This window comes from Ostrea edulis, chromosome 2 (assembly GCF_947568905.1).
Source record: "Ostrea edulis chromosome 2, xbOstEdul1.1, whole genome shotgun sequence".
In the NCBI taxonomy this organism is placed as follows: domain Eukaryota; kingdom Metazoa; phylum Mollusca; class Bivalvia; order Ostreida; family Ostreidae; genus Ostrea; species Ostrea edulis.
In genome coordinates, this window is record NC_079165.1 from 34,955,655 (window position 1) to 34,967,547 (window position 11,893).

An 11,893-nucleotide genomic window follows, 5' to 3' on the forward strand; every position below is an offset into this window, starting at 1 on the left:
TTTTAAGGGAGGTATCATGTTCTTAGTTATTGGAAACAACATAAATTCTAATGAACTTTAAATTTTAATTTTTTTTTGCTCAAAAGTTGGAGGAGGCAGCTGCCTCCTCCGCCTCCATGTAATTTACGGCCCTGCTATTGCAATCATAAAAGTTCTTATTGCAAGTTTATTGACCTAATGCTATGATCAGGTAACCAAGCATTAACCAGACATTGCAGCACAGAATTACGCAATGTACATGTCCTAGTTTACATACACATGCACTCTGATTTGTCAGTGATTACACAATGTACTAGTTTACATACACATGCACTCTGATTTGTCAGTGATTACACAATGTCCTAGTTTACATACACATGCACTCTGATTTGTCAGTGATTACACAATGTACTAGTTTACATACACGTGCACTCTGATTTGTCAGTGATAACACATGTCCTAGTTTACATACACATTCACTCTGATTTGTCAGTGATTACACAATGTACTAGTTTACATACACGTGCACTCTGATTTGTCAGTGATAACACATGTCCTAGTTTACATACACATTCACTCTGATTTGTCAGTGATTACACAATGTACTAGTTTACATACACATGCACTCTGATTTGTCAGTGATTACACAATGTCCTAGTTTACATACACATGCACTCTGATTTGTCAGTGATTACACAATGTACTAGTTTACATACACGTGCACTCTGATTTGTCAGTGATAACACATGTCCTAGTTTACATACACATGCACTCTGATTTGTCAGTGATTACACATGTCCTAGTTTACATACACATGCACTCTGATTTGTCGGTGAAAGTGGGTGTAGTACGTGTATGTCTGATATAAACTGCAATACATGCACAAGATTTTTAGTGACAAAATAGCCTTGCTCCTGTGTATTTCCAAATGTTAAAATGAAAAAAAGGGGATTGTTTATGTTTACTAATTTTATAAATGGGTCAATGTGGACATACAAAACTTTGTACAGATAGACTCATATGTACAGTGTATAAAATCTGAAATGTAATTTTTATTGAAATTTTATTTGGAAGGAGGGGATATAAAAAGTTTCTTTTGAATTTTACTTTATTTATTGTTTTGTTTACCTACAATGATACCAGACTGGTTAATCTCTATAAATTGTAATGAGAGCCATTTTGTTACACCTCTAATGTTTTTGCCTTTAATAAACTCAGGTGATCTATTGCAATTAGTTTTCGTCCATCATCATCCGTTGTGCGTTAACAATTGAACATTTTTAACTTCTTCTTAATAACTACCAGTCCAATTCTTTTCAAATTTGGTATGAAGCATCATTGGGACAAGGGGGACATAAATTGAAAATTTCAGGACTCCAGCGCCCCTGGGGCCCAAGGGGTGGGGCAAAAACTGCCCAAAATTGACCAATTTTCAAAAATCTTCTTCTCAAGAACCACACAATGTAAGAAAAACTAAATGCATAGTGATGTAGAGCAGGAAGACCTCTACCAAAATTGTAAATTTCATGATCCCCGGGGTAGGGGTTCTGACCCCAGGGCGGGGCCAAACTTGTTATATAGTGTTTATGTGTAAAACACTTAAACAATATCTTCTTTAGTGCTACCGATACTAAATTGAAAGTAAATAGATATTTAGAAAGAACAGGTAGTCCTTTACCAAAATTGTAAATTTGATTATCCCAGGGGTAGGGGTTTTGGTATCAGGGTGGGGCCAAAATGGTCAGTTATTAAAAGTGTTAACAATAGACATTTTTAACTTCCTCTTGATAACTATCATTCCAATTCTTTTCAAATTTGGTATGAAACATATTTTGAACAAAGGGAACATAATTTGTGTATTTCAGGATTCCTGCACCCCTGGGGCCTTAGGGGCAGGGCAAAAACTGCCCAAAATAGACCACTTTTCAAAAATCTTCTTCTCAAGAACCAAACATATGTAAGAAAAACTAAATGCTTAGTGATGTACAACAGGAAGACCTCTACCAAAATTGTAAATTTCATGATCCCCGGGGTAGAGGTGCTGACCCCCAGGGCGGGGCCAAACTTGTTATATAGTGTTAATGTGTAAAACACTTAAATAACATTTTCTTTAGTGCTTTTGGTACCAAATTGAAACTAAATGGATAGAGCAAGTAGTCTTGCCAAAATTATAAATTTGATTTTCCCCAGAGTAAGGGTTTTGACCAAACTTAGTATATAGTATTTATGTGCAACTTTGCCGATACTGTATAAAATCTAAATGCATACTTGGGAATAGCAGAAAAGGATGTACAAAAAATGGTGAATTTCACAACCCAGGGTTATGACTTTAGGATGAGTCCAAATTAGTCATATACATGTATTTTGATGCTTTAATGTTAATACACCTATTATTTAAAGCCTTTCATCAGTGTGTGCGCTTTTGAGGGCAGTGAAGTTTTAAGAACACATCTTGTTTTATACTGTTGCTGAACATTAGAATTGAGCTTAGATATTCAGAACAGGAATTTTTTTCTAGATTTCATAGCCCATGGAAGTAGTGATACTTGTTCACTAGTATTCAGGTGACACACCCGTAGCCGGGGGGGGGGGGGGGGGGGGGGGTCGTGGGGTTCATACGAACCCCCCCCCCCCTTGAAAACTACTAAGCACTATTAAAGTCGGCATTTTGTTTGAATTGTGACTATTGAAGTCGGGATTTTTTATGAAAATTCATAGTAAAAAAGGCATGATTCCAAAATTCAAATTAAGTGCCAGGAAATTGCTAGATTGCAGGATTTTGCACCAAATACCCCAGACCCCCTGCCGTAGTGGCACCTCGCGGTGCGAGGTGATAGACTCGCGTTGCGAGTCTATGTAACCACCCCCCCCCCCCCTTGAAAAATCCTGCCTACGGGCCTGGGTGACCGATAAGGCCTCTGGGCCTCTTGTTACAAATTGTAATGATATAGCCACTTCCTCATTGACTTTGTTGCTGTTGTGAGCAATGCGCGTATGAATCTTGATAAATATAGTACGTCTATTTTATCGGCTGAGAATTCTGACAGAAATGAAAAGTAGAGTGTAAATATAAGAAATAAAGTACATGTGCAACACTAGCGCTTCACAAGAAGCCTCGCAGTTCATTCCCTTATGTATTTTCAAAAATGAAATTTATTTCTGAACTTTAAAATTAATAAACATTTGGGATGGGACACTTATAATTTCTGTGACTTAGGTTCCCATCTCTCGGCAAGCATACAACAAAAACATGTACATGTAATTCAAAATTACAAATGTGAAAAAGGTCGTTTTACGCTATACGGAAATCGAATTTTACACATTGGTACTGGTATTACGAGATGCAGGCAAACACGGACATTCCCTCTATTAAACTCATTAAAGTGCGATAAACCTTTTAAAATAGCTCTTTGAGTGTGAGACAAATGTTACTACGAAGGTACACCGGGAATAAAGTGTGAAACACTACATGACTAGACCATTTTCATTGTCAATTACAAATACGAGAAAGCTACAGAACTGGTGTGAATAATAAAACTTCATTTATGTCGGAGATTCACAATATCCAATACCATTTGATCTGCAGTGCATGTGCAAGGTTGTCTCGGAAAAGTAAACATTAATTGTCAGAAAATGAACATTGTGTATTTTGTATATTTTTTTCTACATTGATAAAAGTCTTAGTATAAGATGTCTGAGGTCATTGTCAAATGTTATGAATCAAAAGTGGGACGAAGTACTTGATTCCTTTCTTTTTGAACAAAATATTGATAAGCACTATTTTGTATGTTAATTGTGTTGCATTGGCGTCTACATCAAAAGATAGATATATTTAAAACACTTGAAAGAGTTGGAAAAATCGGACTTCCAGATTTATAGACAACACTTTAAGATAATTCTGCATAAAGTATTTCAGGAATTAGGAATTATATCGTACATCGGTGTTTTGGTTTTTTTTGTTTGTTTGTTTTTTATTTTATTTTATTTTTTTTTGGTTTTTTGTTTACACTAAGTAGGTGTACTACTCCAAAATCCAAGAGTATCCGAGGACTGGGTTCCCACAAGACCTATGTGCTGGATCCACTGGGGACCTCAAAGTGACCCCTTTAGGCCTTTCAATGATGCTACTAATATAACACAAAACCCTGCATTCGCCATCACCATTGTATTTTACAAAGGAAGTTTACTGAATAATTATTACATGTACACAAATACACTCTCTCTTTTCTCTCTAAAAGTTTGAAAAAGACACAATTCAACGTATTCTTTAAACATGTATTTGGGAATTTTTGTGCATACCAACGTTTGCGAGTAACGATTCCTATCTTATTAAATATGTATTATCGAAAAATGAAAAGCTTTTGTACTGCTTCTGACATGTTCCTCGATCAGTCAGTGGTCTCGAAATTGAATAAGACCAGTTCTCGAAATTCGTGTACCAAAGAATTGGAAGAGGATGGTGATGTATCACGTGATGAAGTCAATCCCCACAATACGGACTGGACGAAAATGTTCTGACGGCTACCAGATACATCATTTAAGGCACCCAAAGTTCATATACATGTAGCAATGCATTCGAAGGTTCAAGTTGATGACTGCAGCAATAGAGAAGGGTGAATAACACATTGTTATAATGGCCGACTTTCTTTTGAAACACGAATGAAAATATCAGCAATATTCGTACATACGGTGACCATGTCCTAAACCAGCCACCTTGCGTATAGTTTTTTTTTTCTAGATGACTTTTTACTGAAACTTTTTACTGTAACTTAAAAATAAGGTAAATTAATTTGAAAGTTTTCAATTTATTGTTCACATCCTCCACTTTCCAGCAGTAAAGGATTTCCCATACGAAATATATTTGCATTCTTTTATGTACCTCCTTTGTTGAAGAAAGGACCAGCACTTGTGGAATACCTTTACTTGCATATGCGATAAACTCGTCAACACCTTCTAGGTTTTTAAAAGTAACATAGAAATACTTAGATAAGAGGAAAAGAAGAAAAGATTCGTTTTTAGCTCACCTGAGCTGAAAGCTCAATTGAACTTTTCTGATCGCCTGTTGTCCGTCGTCTATTCGTCTGTCTGTCCGTCTGTAAACTTTTTACATTTTCGATTTCTTCTCCAGAACCATTGGGCTAATTATAACCAAACTTGGCCAAAGGCATCCGTGGGTGAAGGGCTTTCAAGTTTGTTCAAATGAAGGGCCATGTCCCTTCAAAGGGGAGGTAATCACAAAAATGGGGTGGGGTCATTTAAAAATCTTTTCAAGAACCAATGGGCCAGAAGAGCTGAAATTTACATATGTATTTATTAAAGGTGGAATAACACGTGTTCGTGTTTATTTATACGTGTAATCTATTGGTTGTAATGCTGGTCACCTTGTCAGGTGATATTTAAATATTCATAGTACGGGTTTTAACTGACCGCTGTTAGCGCGGAAAGATTTATTGCCATTCGAAGGCTCTTTTAAGTGCAGATAACTGAATACCCACCCACCCGCCCTTGCTTTACATGTTTTTTTTTAGATTGTTACTTAAAGTTTGTTTTGTTTTGTAGATAGGAAGATAAAGAAGATATGAATATTGTGTATAGTTGAAATAATTAAACTGCACTATCAGAGCGCTTCACATCCTATTATACGTGTTTGTGTTTATTTTATAAATTATTTATGTTCGTTTGAGTGGAACGAATAAGAACATAAGAAAGCTTTCTGACATAGTGCAGATTCAAGTTTGTTAAAACCATGGCCCCCGGGGATTGGGTGGGGCCACAATAGGGGATCAAAGTTTTACAATAAATAGGAAAAAACCCTTTAAAAATATTCTCCTTAAGAACCATTTGGCCACAATAGGGGATCAAAGTTTTACATAAAAATATATAGGAAAAATCTTTTAAAATCTTCTTCTCAAGAACCACTGGGCCAGAAGAGCTGAAATTTACATAATAGCTTTTTGACATAGTGTAGATTCAAGTTTGTTCAAATTATAGCCCCCGGGGGTTGGATGGGGCCACAGTAGGGGATCAAAGTTTTACATAAAAATATATAGGAAAAATCTTTTAAAATCTTCTCAAGAACCACTAGGTCAGAAGAGCTGAAATTTACGTGAAAGCTTCCTGACATAGTGCAGATTCGGATTTGTTAAAATCATGGCCTCCGGAGGTAGAATAATTTTACATACAAATATATAGGGAAAATCTTTAAAAATCTTCTTCTCAAAAACTACTGTGCCAGGAAAGTGGAAATTTACAAAAGTTTCCTGACATAGTGCAGATTCAAGTTTGTGAATATCGTGGCCCCCGGGGGTAAGATGAAGCGACAATAGGGGATCAAAGTTTTACATACAAATATATAGGGAAGATCTTGAAAAAACAACCACTGAGCCAGAAAAGCTGACATTTACATGACAGCTTCCTGACTATAGTGTTAATTCAAATTTGTTAAACTCACGACCCCTGGGGTTAGGATGGGGCCACAATAGGGGATCAAAGTTTTACAATAAATAGACAAAAAAAACTTTTAAAATGTTCTCCTTAAGAACCATATGGCTAAAGAAGTTTACATTTGCACAAATGTTTCCTGACATAGTGCAGATTGAAGTTTGTAAAAATCATGGTTCCAGAGTGTAAAATGGGGCCACAGTAGGGATCAAAATATGACATGAAAAAATCTTCTGAAAAATCACTGGCCAGAAAAGTTTACATTTACATGAAAGCTTCATGTAAATTCAATTTTGTAAAAATCATGGCCACCGGGAGTAGGTTAGGGCCGCAATAGGGATCAGCATTTTACATGCGAATATATAGGGAAAATCTTTATATATGAGTCAAGGTGACTCGGGTGAGCGATGTGGACCTCTTGTTAAGTCGATTGAATGTTTTATTGGAAGGGGCAACCACAGTTGCATCTTCGCTAACCAAGTGTCCGATTCGCTTACATCTCGGAGCAAAAATGCCTCAATTGAAGATGACAAAAAAATTAACACTTGACATTTGTTAGCGTATTATGGTGATAATTCAAATCTGTATACAGGTAACATCAGTTATTCTTTAAGAACATGTAGCTTGTGCAAATTCTGTCCCCTTCATGTAGAGCAGAAATGTCATTCATTTCAATCACGGTTAATCAAAGTCGGCTTTCAGTTGCCACCTTGCCCTATCCATTGCTTTTTCGATAGGTGTTAATCGCAGATACAACCTTGCGCAAATTTGTAGGTAAACCGATTAGAAATGTCAACGACTTTCAGATCTGACTCGTATATGTTTTTTAGCTCACATGAGGTTGAGCTCAAGTGAGCTTTTCTGATCACATTTTGTCCGGCGTCAGTCCGTCCATCCGTAAACTCTAACATTTTTTACTTCTTCTCCAGAACCACAGGACTAATTTCAGCCAAACTTGCCACAAAGCATGCTTAGGTAAAGAGGGTTTAAGTTTGCTCAAATGAAGTGCTACGCCCTAAATTAAGAATTAGTATAACAAATAAAAGTTGAATTGCTTAAAAATCTTCTCAACAACCACAAGGTCAATTTCAAACAAACTTGGCACGAATCATCCTAGGGTAAAGGGGATTCACGTCTGTTCAAATGAAGGTCCATACTCTCTCCAAACGGGAGATAATCAAGGAAATGCAAAAATAGGGTGAGATGATTTTAAAATCTTCTCAAGTACCACTGGGCCAGAAATAACAGCTTCCTGGCATAGTGTAGATTCAGGTTTGTTAAAATCATGGCCCCGGGGGTAGGGTGGGGCCACAATAGGGGTTCAAAGTTTTCTATGGTGTTATATAGGATAATAAATCTTTAAAAATCTTCTCAAAAACAACAGGGCCATGGTTGATCATATCAATATGCAAGCATCCCCAGGTAGTGCAGATTTAAATTTGATCAAATTGAGGTCCGGGGGGGGGGGGGATAGGGTGACGCCTCGATAGGGGATCAACGAATATATGGGGATGTATAGGGAAAATCTTCTCAATAACAGCAGGTGAATGATTAGTCATACTGATACGCAAGCATCTTCAGGTAGTGTGATTTTATGTTTGTTCAATTCAAGGGCCCCAAAAGTAGGATGGGGCCATAATAGGAGATCAAAGTGTGATATATAGAAAATAAAACAATTTTTTTCAGATCAGCAGGACCACCCTAAATCATCAGAATGCAATGTTCCTCAAGTTGTGTTCATTCATTTTCTATGCCCCATGACTAAAGTAGTGTCTGTCTGAAACTTGATACATCGTTCATGTTAGCATTCCTTGTGACAAGACCTTTCAATTGGGTGTCGTAGGGATCCGGGTTAGAATAGATCCTCAGTTCTCCTTGCTTGTCGTAAGAGGCGACTAAATGGGGCGGTCATTCAGATGAGACCGCAAAAACCGAGGCTCCGTGTCACAGCAGTTGTGGCACAATAAAGATCCCTCCCTGCTCAAAGGCCGTAAGCGCCGAACATACGGGTAAGCCAAAATTTTGCAGCCCTTCACCGGCAATGGTGACGTCTCCGTATGAATGCAAAAATTCTCGAGAGAGACGTTAAACAATATACAACCAACCTTTCTTTTGTTACCATAATTCTTTACATTGTAACCATTTTGAAGTATAAATGTGCTTTTAAGAAAAGTTAACCAAGGCAATCGTCTGAACTGTTTAAGATTGGGCTTCCATATTTTGTATATAGATTCCTTATGGCAGACCTTATATTTCAGACCATAAATTTTTATATTGTAACATTGCATCATGATTATATGGTGACCTTATGGGGCTAGATTGGGGTCAAAAAATTTCATGGGAATAAAGATTGCTGAATAGTTTATGTAGATTGACCTGATTTTGGTGGGGGTGGGGGGGTGGGGGGGGGGTTCACCCTGTTATGTGTACTATTATTTCTAAAGAGTATGTACATCTAGACTTGTGTACATCTTGCAGTTATTAATAAAATCCAACAGATGTCAATCTCGAGCAACACTTTCTTGGCGGAAGCCATGTTTGGCAACCAAAGCAAAAGTGTATTGCCTTCAGCTTCTAATTTATTGTTTGAACTATTGACGACCAAAGAAAAGCCACTTCATCAAAGTACCTGACACATAATGTTTGGAGACCAGTTCCTTATTTTTGTTTCGATCAAAAAGGTTGACCAGCAATTCAAGAAATGGTCGTTTGTTCAAAAACTCCAAAGATTTTAGAAAATTAAGATTAGATATATGAATCCAATACATCGTGTATAATGCAAGAAATCTCGAAGCATTTTAGAATCAATAAAAATTAAATCGAAACTATCTATCACATGCAAAGTGAAGATAACGAACAGTGATCAATCTCATAACTCCCATAAGCAATACAAAATAGATAGTTGGGCAAACACGGACCACTGGACACACCAGAGGTGGGATCAGGTGCCTAGGAGGAGTAAGCATCCCCTGTTGACCGGTTATCTAAAATTCTCCTGACTTCCATTTTCATGTTTCTAGTCAGTGTAACTTCTGAATTGCTGATCAACTGTATTTGGTTGAGTTGAGTAAAGTCTGTCTCAGAGTTATCTGAAATATATCCGTTTGTTGGGTTGTAATTGGATAGTCTTCTTTACTAACTAAAAGAACTCTATTCAGAAAATGTGCCGTTTAACGATAGAAAACTACCTAGACAATCTGGTATGTCAGCATTTCAAGTTACCAAGTACGATTCTTGTCCGATGGCCTTGCCCCTCTTTCAGCCTGACGTGCCTAGCCCCTTTTTCAAACTGACGTGCTTAGCCCTATTTTCAGTCCTCTACTTTCTGTAGTAGTCTGGTGTGCCTACACCTACGTTCAGACTGGTGCAAGAAAATGCTGGTCTGACAAAATTCCTCCATTACACCTGAAGATGGAGAGCTTATTTTTACAGATGGAGGTTTGTAATGGTCTGCTTTCCAGATTCCAATCCCATACTTGTTTATTCCTTAATATATGGCAAAATGATGTTCAATTTACAATTGTACAATTTTGATTTTTTCCTAAAGTTTAGGAAAAAATGGTATCTTTATTCATATCGTTAACAATATTGACAGTAATATTTCAAAATTTGATCCGATCATGAATTAACGTTGAAAACTGACATAACTGAAAAAGACAAATAAACCTTAGCTGCTTTTTGATTTTAAAAAATGCATGAGAATTGAATCGCATGCATAATCACTGTAAATCCATCGGGCATCTCTACCTTTTTGCCTTCTTTTACATTAATAGTAGTATGACGTCTTTAACAAAAGGCACCACCTGGTGGAACATCTCACAACACGTCATCATTCAATGCGTATCAGCCCAAAACACAAATTACCATTTAAATTATCTTCTTGACTAGATTTAAAATTCAAAAGGTGCAAGTGTCCCCCCCCCCCTTCTTCCTACAGCATCGGTAGAAACCACAAAACAAAACAACCAAACTGTAAATTCTTTTTATTTCATTCACGATACTGTCCCATTTCATTATAACTGTGACCTTGATCTGTGACCTTTGATTTACAAATCAAGATACATCTTCTTTTCTCCCGTCCACAATGTATATATACATGTAACTGTACCGAGTGTGAGGTTGAAAGATGAAATGGTATTCTTTCTATTGTAGCCACAACATCCCTCTGTTTAATAACTGTGACCTTGACCTTGACTCACGTCTTTTAATAGAAATACAGCCACTTCTCTCCAACCATTTCTATTGCAGTAATGGGGCTAATATCGAAGTAAAATCCTCAACAACGGTGACATCCTCACAAGTCAAGGTTTTGTGAAGATGCAAAGGTGATGTCTCGATATGAGTAAAAATTTCTCAAAGAGGCGCAAATAAAACAAGCACAAAAACAATAAAACAACATTTTTACATTTTATCAGTCTGTGACATATGACCTTGCGACCTTGAGATCATACATGCAGCAAGAAAGAGACCAATATCTAGATTTGATATAGTACTCTTCTTTTTATACACAACGTCAGTGCACCGTGACCTTGACCTACACTAATCTTCAAGGATACTCCCTTTTTCTTTAGAAAGAATGAGACCAATACTCCGTGTATAGTGCCCTCAACATTTTTTCTGGACGCACCCGTACACGCACGGACCATTGGGTTCCTACTAGTATATCCCCTACAGGGAAGTTGCAACTCAATTGATTTACGTCACAACACTCACATGAAATTGACCAGTGATACGGGTATTAGACACCCAATATTATTAGACATGTCTTGAATTTGTTGCAGGTTATCAGCAGCATCTAGTCATTTTACATTAACATATGTAGACCTCAGTGGATTTTAAACGATTGTTGATAAGACCCTATATTGTTGTACTTGCTTTGAATTAATGTGTTTCAAGTATTTACATACTTATTCACACGACGACCGATTTAGAAGGACTATCATTTCTTCGTTTCGCTGAATTCTAACATGGAATTTTATCATTTCGCGCTTTCCTTTCCTTGTAGAGTGCATTTCCCCATTAGGTAAACCATGTATGATGCAGCATTTAATGAGACACATTAGTCCGAAAACATGTAAATTAACCGTATTTGCTGTGTGTTTCAGCCTTGGTGAGTCTGCATTAGGAAATTGTACTCCATTGAATATCGTTACATTACTTTGTAGTTTCGATGTAATTGGTTTCATATTCCCTGGCCGTCAGCTGCGACAAAAATAAAGTGAAGGGTGTTAAAATTTCATTTGGGATTAAAATTTGAAACAATTTTGTTTTTGGTTTCCTCATGCCTGGTGGAATCATTATCATGCACTGTTCCAAAACTTTAGTGAGACAATACTGGTACACTCTTTAAATGGCGTGGAAGAGAAATTAAGTTGTGGGTCAGAGGGACAGACAGCGACATGATATCTGTACTTTTACTGTCTATGTTTTTCAGTTGTTTATCGAAATAGTTGTATTTATGGTGGTGTAATCT